Below are 14,389 nucleotides of genomic sequence, written 5' to 3' on the forward strand. Positions count from 1 at the left end.
GGTTTCGGCTTAGTATACCCTTTTTGCAACACCCTGTATAAGCATATTACACCCAAAAATTATATCAAATGATTACCTATCTGCCCCGATGTATTATTACTTAAATAAAAATAAAGATCAAGAGTATACTTACTAAATAACTTTCAGTATGGGGCTTTGGCCTGGCTCTCAGGGTTCCGTATCAGTTACTTACCTGCAAAGAATTAAAAAAACTTATTGTTAGTCATGTGATTCGTTCAAACTTGAACTGTTATTGGTCATTCTTATAGACATTATTATACTTACTTACTTAATTTTAACAACTCTCATTTTTGAGCCGATACAAAAACAAAGGTAGACGGTCGAATGGCGTAGTGGTTAGTGGCCCTGACGGCTATGCCGAAGGTCCCAGGTTCAATTCCCAGCTGGGTCAGATATTTGTTTAAAGATATTTGTAAATCTATCTATGTATTTGTGTAGATATATCAGCCGTCCGAGACCCATATTACAGGCTCTGCCTAGTTTAGGGTCGGATGGCCGTGTGTGAGATGTCACCACATATTAGAAAAAAAGGTACCGTCGCTACAGTCAGAAAAGTTACAAATTTATATGCGCTATTAAAAGAATCGAATGAATTCGAATGCCTCCTTTTAGTTTGCATTGATGAGTGTTTAAAAGTAGGGTGGCCATCATGGGTTACCAAACAAACGGTAATTTTCCGTATATTTTTGGTTACGTGACTTTTACTGAAGGTTTTCGTTTCATGAATTTACAATAGGTTAGCCGGGCAGTTCTTCTTTTTAACCTACATAATGGATAAAAAATTATCCCGAATTTGAAAAAAATAACTTTAGCTTTTAAGTGAACTCTAATAATTTTTATGATAGCTACATTTCTATTCTATCGAAAAAGGTGGTTGGCCGCGAAGTTTAAGTATTTTTTCAAGATTTTCAGAACATAATACGTGGATAAGGCAAAGAAAATTACACCTTCGTCACAGAATCTTTTAATTTTTTTTAACGAAATAGTCTTCGTCGATTAAAATGAAACTTTTTTGATACGTTAATAAACAAAATACCATTTTAGAAAACATATGAAGGAATGGATTTTTAGTAATAACAAAATATTTATTAAGTAGTTATTACCACTCTGTCACAATTTCAGCTAAAATGAAGCTTGATTTTGCTATAAATATTTTTTCGCTACTAATTACAGTCAAAAATTAACAGCATAGACGTTAACATCAATGACTAAATTTAATATGATTTTTCCAAAGTTGCACTATTTATAACAGAACATATAAACGACCAAAAATAAGTTGACTACCAGGAGACACCAATCGTTACAGAGTGGTAAACGATGTGACATAGTTGTTATTCTATTAAATATGCGGTAGCGTTTTGGAATAAAACAGTTTTATTTAAAAATAATAATTTAGTAAATTACTTATAAATCATTATAGTTTCAAGTTAGTCAAAAAAATTACTGGAGATATCTTTATTATTAGTATAACTAATGAAATCACACTTGAGAACCTCTGGAGAGTGAAATATCCGTATTTCAGGAACTTAAAGGACAAATTTGTTCCAACTACATAAAATAGTGTTTATCTGCACAAATAATATTTTCGGCAACCTAAAATTTAAGTAACATAATGGAAAATTACGTAATTTGTTAAAGTTTTAACCAGCCATATTTCGAAAATACAGCAGTGGCTCTTAGAACTTGAAAAAAATACTCTTTCCTTTTTTAATTGCCTTAGAAGCTGGAAGGACTTTAACGTTATCATCAAACATCCGATAAATCATTCTCCACCATATTAAACAGTCTACCACATTCATCGTCTGTTCTTGAGAACAATAGCACGAAATTACCTTTTTCACAAACGAAACTTTTTATTAATGCAGCGCAAGTGTATTGAACATTCCTTTCGCTTCTTACTTTAACTAAAACGTGTAGTTTCTCTTCAATTTTTCTTTGATGAATTTCCTCAGGTTGGAGTGTTTCGTAAGAATGTGACAGATTTGTCGTGTGACAGAGGGGTAAAATGTGTTGCAAAGTCGATTAGCATTTAAACAGTAACATAAAATGTAATATTCACATGTTGATTGCAAAGTAATTGTTATTACCAATGAGTAAATAACAAAATAATAATTTAATTGTATTTTATTTTAACAATTACCTACGTGACGAAGCTGTCGCCGAATAAACACACGCACCTCCTGTCACACTTTGCGGGTGGCCGATACGCGGTGTCTGGATCTCAGAGGGGAAATCTTACCAAGGGGAAAAGGAGACCTTAAACTCTGATCGATGGCAATAAGGACGAGTGGCTCAAACAAATATTTTAAATGGCAACCTACGTGACAGAATGTAACTACTAAAACATTAGGTAGTAAGAGACAAATTTTCAACATTTTTTTAAAATATTTCTGAAATCATTTAAAAATATATATTTTGTTTTACTAAATAGGTAATATCTTCTGGAGTTTAAATAAATTTTTATATTTTATGTCGTCATATATATTTTTTGTAACATTATCGAATATGCGCAGGATGAAGTGGCGGGAGACAGCCAAGATTCGTATGAAATACACCTCTGTCACGCGGATTTACCACTCTGTAACGTAATTTTAAATACAAAAATATAAATTTATATTTTTGTAAACGTGCACAGCCGTTGTGTTTTTAGTACAATGCACGTTGAAATATAAATAAATAAATAAATATTTGAAAAACTCATGATTTTTTCTTCACAACTGATGGAGACTAAGTTATGTAGGTTAAAAAGAAGAACTGCCCACCCCCTTTCGATTTACCACTTTGGTAACCTGTTGATGGTCAAATTTTATTCACATTTGCGTGTGAACGTCTATATTATATTATAATCGATAAAGTCTCCGATAGAGCGGTGGTAGCTCAGTCGGGTAAGCGCTCGCTTCTCACGCAAGAGATGCGGGGTTCGAATCCCGGCGCTATCATGTACCAATGAGTTCTTTTAAATTAAGTACAATGTATTACCATCGCTCTTACGGTTAAGGAAAACATCGTGATGAAACCTGCATATCTAGATTTAGCACATGTGAACCCACCAACCCGCAGTGGACCAGCGTGGTGGGAAATGGTTCAAGCTTAGGAAGGCAGTTTAGACCCTGGGGATATCCACAAAGGTTCCACTCGAGAGAGCCCGGTGCAGGTACTTACACCCCCACAGAGAATAGAATAGAAGTCTCCGATATCGCGACCTCATGGCTACCGCTTCGATTGAAGCGTCCAAAATGCCGACAGGCGCATAAAAAACTCCGATCGCTTAGCAATTGTAATACAGGGCCGAGTGTAAAAGCGTCTTTATGTTTATTTTAGAGCTTTCCGACAAAGAGATTCGTCGGATTGAACCTTTTTGCACAAATCTCGAAGTTTTTACACTTTTGGAGAGTTATGTGCCGAGTATTCCATTGATCTTCGTACTGTGTCTGTTATATAACAGACACACATTATATATATGTTACTGTAAAAGCCCGAACAACGGTAAATCCTAGGATTTACCAGTAAATCTTAGGATTTACCAACATGAGTTGGTAAATGTAAGGATTTGTGAAAATGGGTAATTTTTTTCGGGCTTTTACCATCAGAATTTGGTAAATGCTAGGTTTTACCACTGACACCTAGTAAAAGTTGGTTTTGGGCATAAAACAAAGATTAATTATTACCTATTCATTTATTTCAACCCAATAACCACTTGTCGAAAGAAATTGGAGGTCAAGGCCATTCATCAACTTTTGGGCGATGTAATGCACCGGATTATGGTGTATTTATGTGTATAGTAATAGATGCGAATTATCATTGAATGCTGGATTATTGGAAAATAACTTTATTTTCACTCATACACTGAATGATAATTTAAACACGGAAACCGGAAGTAAAATAATTTTCACGTATTATTATTGTTGACGTCGAGTAAATTAGATTGCAATAATAAATATTTCTTAAGTTCGGTTAGTTATAAGTTATCATCATCATCACGACTCATTACGTCCCCACTGCTGGGGCACGGGTCTCCTTCCAATGAAGGAAGGGTTTCGATCTAGTCCACCACGCTGGCCTTGTGCGGGTTGGTGGACCCCAACACAAGCAAGCTTGTGCTGAGCGAGTTGTCGGGTAAGTGGGCAACCTGACTGTCAGACGTTTTCAAGCCGCCCGAAGGCCTCTGACTAGGCTTAACGACTGCTGCCGAAGCAGCAACCGGGACCCACGGCTTAACGTGCCGTCCGAAGCACGAAAGCATCCAGAAAAGAACCACTTGAAATCGGTCACCCATCCAATGGCTGACCATGCTGGTTGTTGCTAAACCTCAGTGATCAACCTCGACTACGTTCGAACCCGCTCGACTACGGACGCTTTGTTCGACTACGGAGGTTATAAGTTATAACCTGGCTTTTTCAACATTTACCGTGCCTTAATGTAAATCCTAAGATTTACCAAGTGAATAGTGGTAAAAGTGCGAATCGCAAAATCTTTCGGGCTTTTACCATTAAGAGTTGGTAAATCTTAGGTTTTACGCGTAAATCTTAGGATTTACCGTTGTTCGGGCTTTTACAGTAACATATACATTATATAAGCATTATATTATGCTTTTTGGATGATTGCCTAGCGTACACTTATACAGGCTGTTGCAAGGCGATGTAAGTATGCCGAATTTAGATTAACAATACAGGGTGTTGCAAAATTGGTATACTAAGCCGTAACCTACATGTGCAGCATGTTATATCTAGGTTTCGGCTTAGTATACCCTTTTTGCAACACCCTGTATAGTCAACTAGAAGTTCCCGCAATCGTTGCTTCGCCTTAAAAAAAATCCCGTGGAAATTCCGGCATAAAAAGTAGCTTATGTTCATTCTCAGGGTCTAGACTATCTGTATACCAAATTTCATTCAAATCGGTTCAGTTGTTTTGGCGTGAAAGAGTAACATACAGACAGACACAGTTACTTTCGCATTTATAATATTAGTTAGGATTAGGATGTACAACAAAATGGTGTATTACATACAAAAACAAAGCAAAAAACTGGCCGCATTTTTTTAGCCGTCAAACCGTTTTAAGTTCAACCTAATGCCAATAACTGTTGTATAACCAAAAACTGTTGGTTATCCCGAGTCCGCATTGTTCTATGGTTATAACCAATGAATAAAATCACAAATCTTCTTTATTCAAAACTAGCTGTTCCCGCGCGCTTCGCTTCGCCTTAAAAAGTTTTCCCGTGGGAATTCCGGGATAAAAAGTAGCCTATGTTCTTTCCCAGGGTCTAAACCGTATGTATACCAAATTTCATTCAAATCCGTTCAGTAGTTTTGGCGTGAAAGAGTAACAGACAGACAGACAGACAGACACAGTTACTTTCGCATTTATAATATTAGTTAGGATAGTTAGGATAAGATCTCAGTGGTTGAAGTGGGATGTTATTTTTGTAGACGTTTCTTTTGCACTGGCACTCTATCTAATTCGTACTAAAATGTCGTAGTTGCTGCAAGAACTTCCTATAATTTTGCTTACAAAACTAAAAAACAAACAACAAACAAACACTTACACCTTGTACTGATGTACTCCCTTGCGGGGTAGGCAGAGGTGCATTGCTGCACCCACTTTTCGTCTGTGTTATATTAGTCCCAATGTAATAGGGGGCGGGCCTATTGCCATTTTACGGGCACATCCAAGACCCGAAAACAAATATCTGTGTTTAAACAAATATCTGCCGGGACCTTCGGCACAAGAGTCAGCGTTGCTAACCTGCGTCATCCGGTCGTCCGGTTAAACATAAATAAACTGTTTTTGATAATTACAGGACACAATCCGAAAACAAAGTGGTCCAGATTAGTGCACAAGCCTCACATTCGAAACGCGGAATTAACTGGATATTTCCAGTATTTTCCGGAACATTCCACCATTAAACTACGCTTAAATATGATTTACAGCGGAGAGAACTTTAGCGGAATTTTTAAATGGCTCAAGAAAATGGCGGCTCTCTTGCGTCGGCACCTGCTTTTGTTTTTATTTTTAAAGGAGGGAACTTCTGTCTATTCACAGTAGTTTAAAGTCTGTTTTTTTAATCTCAGATACTAAGCCCCAATTTCTCCATAGTCGGTTATCTATCCGACCAAGGAACTGTACCCGTATCATGAAAATTCGAGCTAACGAATAGAATCGAATGCGAGTGCGACTATTGTCAACTTGACAGCACTTTCGAACACTTTTTACCTTTCGAATGAGTTTCGAAAAGAATGACCACAGAGTACATAATATTATTCTGACAATGACCTATGGAATGATAGCTGTCAAACTTTTGCAAATCTGTACACCGCAATACACCGCCATTTTGTTGTTGACAGGTTGACAGCACTTTCGAATACACTATCGAATAGAATGTGCTGCGTTTTTTCCGGATAGCTCTACTGGTTAATCAATTATACGTCATCTTCATATAAAATTCTTGACAGATGTGTCAAAAGTCAACCACTAATACCTGGTTATGGTCTAACGTCTAACCGACTATGGAGAAATTGGCACTAAATTGTCAGATTCTGAACGGTTTCTCAACAGTCGATGGTCTGTCGTTCTATTGGCGGGACAATCGACAGTTCTTTGATGAAACGTTCAGAATCTGTCAATTTAGTATCTGAGATTAAAAGCAGACTTTAGTTCAATCAATTATTGTCATTTTTGTCCGACTTGACTGAACTATTGGGACTTAAAAGCCTAGATATAATTATATGTGCGGTGGTGGTTGGGACATTTTATTTATTTTATTTTTATTCAGGTATTCTTTTATTGCATAATATAATAAAGTAATTAAGATATTGTTTTGAATATGAACCTATATGGATTCACTTTACTTGGACATTACTAACTGTAATAAAATTTTCATTAGGTAAGTATATTAAGTAAATCTTTGAAAACTATGAAGTTACATTTTATTAGTCATATACCGAGTTGCACAAAGGAACTAAGCTAATTTTGTCATTACATTTATGTCTGTCACTTTCTATCTGTATACTATCAAAGCAAGGCAGCAATACATTTAAGGTCGACGTTAGCATAACTTTTCTATTACTAATCTATTCAAATAATTATGAACTCCTATAAAAGATGTACGCTCCTTACTACTTTGATTTCGCCGTAAAGGCTTACGCACATTTCCTAACTTAAAACTTAACAATTATAAGCAGAAACATGACAGTTTACTTAAAAGTTATGTGCGTTGTTTTACTATCAGTCCCAGCAGCGAATTTACGGGCTTTCTAAGGCGGTTCTCACACTATACAGGGTGATTGGTAAGTCGATGTATTCCTTTAAATGGGTTGTAGTTGAAGGCATTTCCAGTCGATTGAACAGAATAATGCAGTATCCGAAAATCAAAAGTATTAAAAAAATTGTTAGTTTTTGAAATATTTTGCTTTTAAACATAAATTTCGGCAAAATTCTTAAAAAAACTTATAACTCAGAAACGGTTGACTTTCGGATAATGCATTATGGGGTTCAATTGACTGGAAACGCCTTCGTCTACAACCCATTTAAAGGAATACATCGACTTTCCAATCACCCTGGTAAGTACACTCACGGGCAATGAATAGGTTCCACTGAGAAAATCACCAAATTTCTCCTAATTCCTAAACGGAAAAGGCCGCCTTCTGCAAAATTGAAGTACATAATTTACAACATAACAGAGCATCAGGATATAGCCAACTAAAAACGGTAATATTTTGTAATTTTTATTACATTAAATTTTTGAAAAAACTAGGGTTGTTTGGTTTGTGTTTGCATTTTGTGAGTGGAACTTTTTCATTGCCCATGAGTGTATATGCGTTTTCTGTGTGTCAAACTGTGCGTGTTTCCTCTAAAAACGGAGATACCTAAAATCTGGCAATGGCAAATCAGAAAAACTAAAAGGTAAACTAAAGTATTTTAGCCAGTGTTTAATTACTTGATTACCTTTATTTTAGCACAAATATCTAAAATTACAATTATCATTGTAAACTGTGTGAATAAGTCTTTATACATTCCATGGAATAAGGAAAAAGTTGTGGCACACACACCACACAGCCTACTCACTACACACACACACACACACGATACAAATCAAAAACCTCCTTTTCTGTGTTCGTGAGAAACAAACAACCTACCAATTAGCATTATACAAGTTGAATTGTATGAGTGGCGTTTACATCATTATTATTATTAAATTAACTAGGCACATTTCTTTGTTTCTAGTTTTAATAGTATTGCTTGACGACCGAATGGCGTAGTAGTTAGTGACACTGACTACTGAGCCGAAGGTCCCGGGTTCGATTCCCGGCTGGGGCAGATATTTGTTCAAACACAGATATTTGTTCTCGGGTCTTGGATGTATCGGTAAAATGGCAATAGGCCCGCCCCCTATTACAGTGGACTAAACATAACACTGGCGAAAAGTGGGTGCAGCAATGCACCTCTGCTTACCCCGCAAGGGAGTACATTAGTACAAGGTGTGAGTGTTTGTTTTATTTCTTTGTTTCTAGTTTTAATAGTATTACTTGATGCGGTATACAGGATGTAGTGTATTTTTAATCCCCGAAAAAAGTTTAATGTGTCTTTGTATCTGTGTGTGTGTCATCATCAGCCAATAATCATCCACTGCTGGACATAGGCCTCTCCCAAGGAGCGCCACAACACTCGGCCCTCGGCCTTCGTCATCCAACCACTACCGGCTACCCGCCTAAGGTCGTCAGTCCAGCGGGCAGGATGGCGTCCCACGCTGCGTTTGCCTGTTCGTGGTCTCCACTCGAGAACTCGTCTACCCCGTGAGTGTGTAAGTAGGTATATCGTTTTATTTTTTTAGGTTGGTGAGTAATTGTTTTGTTACCTTTGAAAGATGTTCGTATTTTTTACGTTGAATGACTGGAATCTCTATCAAATATGAGGTAACTACTAATTATGTTACCTTTATGAAAATTGGCTTCAAAAGTATAGCCAGCAAAAAAGGCGTCAATATTTTCCCAACAAAACATTAACACCACACGTATAATGCGGTGGGTTTCCCAACACGCAGTTACTGGCATAACCGATGATTATATTTCAATTGTTCCAGGATAACACGGCAGCACAGGAAATGTACTAGAACAGGGTTTAATGGGAGCACTAGAAGTCTAGGGTTGGGGCTAGAAATGAATAGTATTTTTGCTGTGCATTTTTTTATCACATGATTGATTTGATTTTGATTTCAACTTTTATCAGTTAAAGTAGAGAGTTAAGGGAAAAAATATTTTCCTTTGAACAGGCCTATATGTACATCTGACCATTGACCAGCAATGATGCTACTGGGGCACGGCTCTCCTTCCAATGGAGGAAGGGTGTACGCCTAGTCCACCACGGTGGCCTAGCGCGGGTTGGTGGACCCCAACACAAGCAAGCTTGGTCTGAGAGAATTGTCGGGTAAGTGGGCAACCCAACTGTCAGAGGTTTTGGGTGCTTACATAGAGAATCAGGTTCCCTGTACCTACCTGTATCGGTAATCTGATTATGCGAAAGCGCACACTCACGGAGCATTTCCCGGATTTTTAAATGTCATGAGCGCTTTCGCATAATCAGGTTACCGGTACAGGTAGATAGATATAGGGAACCCGTTTCTCTATGTAAGCACCCTTTCAAGGCCTCTGTCTAGGCTTTACAACTGCTGCTGAAACAGCAACCATTTATGCGAAACTCGCGTAGAAAACCCTGTTTTGACATTTTATTTTTCAATTTACTCGTTCGGAAACCCTCATTTGGCCAGCTAACAATAGGTACTTACGTAGGTAAGGCTGCCGTGCACGGCTATCTCACAATCAAGACATGCAACGCGCAAACAGCCAACTGAGCACGTCGACAATTTATTCAAAATGGCCGCTTGTTAATTGTGTGTCGTTGAATTTTTAATTAGACATTTCCGTCGTTTTAGAGGCTAGTTGGGAAAATAATATGTAATGTATGAAATAACATAAATTATATATGTGGGGACATTTCACACACTGACATCCAGTTCCTAGCTAGGCAGAGTGTATTATATCGTCTTGGTATCGGACAACTGATTTATCTACATAGATCTACATTTTATCAAAGATGTGCTTTCTTTGACCATAACCAGCATCCTAACTACCACAACTTCCTAACTAATATTATAATTGCGAAAGTAACTGTCTTGTCTGTCTGTCTGTCTGTTACTCTTTCACGCCAAAACTACTGAACGGATTTGAATGAAATTTCGTATACATATGGTCTTGACCCTGAGAAAGAACATAGGCTACCTTTTATCCCGGAATTCTTACGGCAAAACTTTTTAAGGCGAAGCGAAGCTCGCGGAAACAGCTAGTAAGAAATAAAGATCATTCGCGTATATTCAGCGATCAGTGCCTATATGCGTAGCCTTTCTATACAGGGTGCTTCAAAAAGGATAGATAAAAGGGGATGACTCATTTTAAACCACTGTATCTAGAACACTAGGTATTTTGTCCGAAAAACCTCTGAATCATATCCCTACATGTAGTTCGTCCCACTACACTTTGTCTCGGATTCGCGACCACTAGTCTTTAATGTCTACTGTCAGTGGCGCGACGTAACGTCTTGTAAATAGTAACCATTTTGCAATGAATTCTAACACTAGACATTAAAGACTAATGGTCGAGAATTGGGGTCCAGGCCGTAAATTTCATGAAACAAATCATGTCAATCTACAAATATCCTGTAACCACTGAAAAGCATTAAATTATACTCTTAATTATGATCTTAGCATTAAGTCCACCTGATTGTACATCTACTTTTGTAAATTGTGCAATAACAGTATAAATAAATAAATACTAACATAATATATTATGTATGATATGTATGTGTATGTATATGATGTATGTATGTATATGTATATATGTGTTTGTATATATTTATATATGTATTACATTGTATACTAGCTGTTCCCGCGCGCTTCGCTTCGCCTTAAAAAGTTTTCCCGTGGGAATTTCGGGATAAAAGGTAGCCTACGTTCTTTCCCAGGGTCTAGACCGTATGTATACCAAATTTCATTCAAATCCGTTCAGTAGTTTTGGCGTGAAAGAGTAACAGACAGACAGACAGACAGACAGACAGACAGACAGACACAGTTACTTTCGCATTTATAATATTAGTTAGGATAATTGTGTATTATAATACATGTAGTAGGCGTATGTACTTGTGTGTATTTTTTATTTATTTTTTGCTTATATTTAGTGTGTAGTAGATAATAATAACTTAAATTATACTATATTCCTTGAGTAAGTACACTGTACCCCTTTTATATCTCTAGTCCATCCATCCAAAGGTTGTCTGGAAGAGATCGCTATAAGCGATAAGACCGCCTTTTGTACCCTAGTTAAGTGTCTATGTAAAATTGTTAATCATTTCTTGGTGTACAAATAAAGAGTACTCTATCTATCTATCTATCTATATTTATATTATACATTTTACACAGTAAATATAATTTTATATAATTGAAAAGGTGTTTAATTTCATGCGAAAGGTGAGCTAAAATCACCTAATAAGAATACATATTAATCCCATTATAGCAACGCAGCTCAATCTTATCAATTAATAACTTTAATGGCCGCCAGATTGTAGTTAAATTATAATTAATATTACATTTTTACTACAACGTTTTGTCGACACGCTATGAGAGGCAATCGAGCCTGAAAAGCCTGTTTGTTTTCACGCAATTTCAGGTTTCATGGAGTTTTTCAGTTACACAGAAAAGGCAGTATATAATCTGTCTATACATATTATAATTGTCATGATTTTAGTGAATATAATTATTTTAGCTACAAAGACTTGGTTGATTGGCAATCGATCATATCAGACGTTACTAGTATGGATCTGACAGATGTTTGTCAGGTAGTTTAAAGGTAAGCGTCCATCGTTCGGCATCGTATAGTGCGACAAACTTATCTGTTCCGGTGAGACCGAACTAAATTGATCCATATCTTATTACTCACACAGATTAGATGGGTTTATTAACACCGCAAGGGCGAATTAACAATACGAGCAAACATAAAATCTTATAGAATTAAGAAATATTAAACATTTATGTGAGCTGTCACCGGAACAGATAAGTTTGTGGCACTGTACGTAACGGACGCATCGCTTTCAGTATTCTTTGTAGATAGAAATTCAGACAAGTTCGTCCAATTCATCGGCATAGCCGTCAGCCAACCATCGACGCCGCCGTTTTTCTATACAATTACGAACATCCGTTTAGTCCGATACGTACGATACCGATAGGTAGACACTTACCTTAAGGATTGATTTTTGATTGCTAATGTGTCTGTGGAGTACGCTAGCAGGTATCGTCAAGGGAACAATATAAATCTCTCAATGTATGTTATGATAAAAGTTCAAAGTTCGCAGCTTTTGTTTCGCAATAAAAATGAATTTATCCGCCAATTGGTTTTTAATTAACTTCAGTTGCCAAACATGTTGTAAAAATTGAGTTATTCCGTTGGAAATGTGAATAAAGAGAGTATTCAATCGTTGCACATAGTTATTCAATTGGCTAACGTTTTTTTGTAGGCTTGATGCATTGTTCAAGTAATATGAGATGACCAAAAATGGTGTTGAGTAGTGACCCTATCACGTGAGTACAGCGGTGACTCACTTGCGAGTCACTACTGACTACCTCTTCGGGGATTACACTCCTGAATATATATATATTTTTATTGAACATACATACATAAATATTATGCACTCACGACTGTTATCCCCGAAGGAGTTGTCAGAGTCAGAGGTGGCTCACAAGTGACCCAATTTTCGCAGCACATTTGTACTCACGTGATAAGATTGCGAACCAAATGGCCGTTTTGGAATAAGTACAATGCACTTAGGATACACATCTAGAATCTAGATGTGCAGGTTTCCTCACGATGTTTTCCAACACCGTAAGAGCACGTGGTATTATTGTATACTCCTTAATGAACATTACTAATTTAAATGACGTATCTTTTTACGGTACGACTTTTCTTTTCATCCCCAAATTTCTAGTTACAATTTTCGTTCTAAAACACGTAACCCATACGTCTCTAGAACGCATCCGAGTCTGTAATCTACCACTGCAATATAAATCTTAGCGTCCTATCACGACGGTCGTATTTCAATTGAAACGAGCCCTCCTTCGGGTGACTTGCACTAATCTAACTTTTGAACGGCCATTTCGATCTAAATTTTACCGAGAACGAAAAATAAAAGGTTTTGAAGTATGTGTAAGTCCTATTTGAAGATAACATGTGGAATTGTAGATGATATACATTTGTTTAAATACTACATACATGTATTAATTTATACACTCACGAGCAATGAAAAAGTTCCACACAAAATGCCAACACCTTTTTAAAACGTGTGATATAAAAGTTTATATATTAAGTATAGACGACCGAATGGCGTAGTGGTTAGTGACCCTGACTACTGAGCCGATGGTCCCGGGTTCGATTCCCGGCCGGGGCAGATATTTGTTTAAACACAGATATTTGTTCTCGGGTCTTGGATGTGCCCGTAAAATGGCAATAGGCCCGCCCCCTATTACATTGGGACTAACATACACTCTGGCGAAAAGTGGGTGCAGCAATGCACCTCTGCCTACCCCGCAAGGGAGTACATTGGTACAAGGCGTGAGTGCGTGTTTTTTTTTTTTTTTTTATATAAAAGTTTACTACTTTCTTACAATAATGTTATTTCCATTTTCATTTTCAAAAGCGAACACAATATTTACGCTTTTCTTTGGTAATAATTGATGCTGTGCTAAATGTACGGCGACGTTACCCTTTTCCGTTAAGTAGTAATTTGGTTCTATTTTCACTGTTTTTTTTTCATTTCTCATGAGTGTAGAATTGTAACTACGAGAGCGAATGAAATTGATCCATATCTAAATTATATATTGATATAGATTGAGTGGGTTTATTAAACCACAAAGGCGAATTACCACTACAGACAAACTTAAAATCTTATAGAATGTAGAAATATTAGACATTTACGTGAGCTCTCACCGGAACAGATAATTTTGTGGCACTGTAATATAAATGATGCATTATAAATAAATAAAGATACAGAACAAAAATGGCGACACAAACTCACCTCAAATTGTCGTGCATGAATGACCCGATGACCATTGAGTCTTGATCTTGATGAATACCTGTGGAAGAAACTTTAAATTAGAATAATAAAGCTGTTCCCGCGAGCTTCGCTTCGCCTTAAAAAGGTTTTCCGTGGGAATCCCGCGATAAAAAGTGGCCTATGTTCTTTCTCAGGGTCTAGACCATATGTATACCAAATTTCATTCAAATCCGTTCAGTAGTTTTGGCGTGAAAGAGTAACAGACAGACAGACACAGTTA

At 36.9% G+C, this 14,389-nt stretch overlaps 1 protein-coding gene across 2 annotated transcripts in view; it reads right to left on the reverse strand.

Moving 5' to 3' along the window:
* The window catches only part of LOC105388696 (lachesin), a 92,063-nt gene extending 77,887 nt beyond the window's left edge, over nucleotides 1-14,176 (reverse strand). For both annotated transcript variants that reach the window (XM_048623890.1, XM_048623888.1), the window contains exon 1: nucleotides 14,131-14,176. The gene's annotated coding sequence lies outside the window, so the exon portion shown is untranslated. The remainder of the gene's footprint in view (nucleotides 1-14,130) is intronic.
* Nucleotides 14,177-14,389: the final 213 nt, after the last annotated feature.

Source organism: Plutella xylostella, chromosome 11 (assembly GCF_932276165.1).
Source record: "Plutella xylostella chromosome 11, ilPluXylo3.1, whole genome shotgun sequence".
Classification (NCBI taxonomy): Eukaryota; Metazoa; Arthropoda; class Insecta; order Lepidoptera; family Plutellidae; genus Plutella; species Plutella xylostella.